Source organism: Etheostoma spectabile, chromosome 3 (genome assembly GCF_008692095.1).
Source record: "Etheostoma spectabile isolate EspeVRDwgs_2016 chromosome 3, UIUC_Espe_1.0, whole genome shotgun sequence".
NCBI classification, from domain to species: Eukaryota; Metazoa; Chordata; class Actinopteri; order Perciformes; family Percidae; genus Etheostoma; species Etheostoma spectabile.
The window spans coordinates 27307197-27307642 of NC_045735.1; positions in this window are offsets into that span (position 1 = coordinate 27307197).

Below are 446 nucleotides of genomic sequence, written 5' to 3' on the forward strand. Positions count from 1 at the left end.
GTGATTTTAAAGAGAAAAGAAGGCAGACAAGGCAGTGTGCAGGAGAAGGCAAATGTGTTAACAATCTTAGTTTGGTTACATGCAAAGTGAGGAAGGGTGGCAAGAAGCAGGCCATAGTGAATCACGTCCCAATAGAAGATGTGAGACAATGAGGGAGAGGGAGATTCTGTTCTTGGAATGGGAGGGATTGTGCATGAACTGCATAGATATGCATAACATTTCAAAAATAGTTACATTGTTCAGGAGTCTGAATTGTGTAGTAGATTTTACACAATACTCCACAACACACTCCCTCAGGTATAAGGAGAATGACAAGGAAAACTCAAAGGGGTAGTTAGATTACATTCCAAGGTGTACACAGCTCTGGGTGGTGGGTGCGGCTCACTTAAGCAAACACATGAACAAGTTACACGCACACGCACACGCACACACACACACACACACAC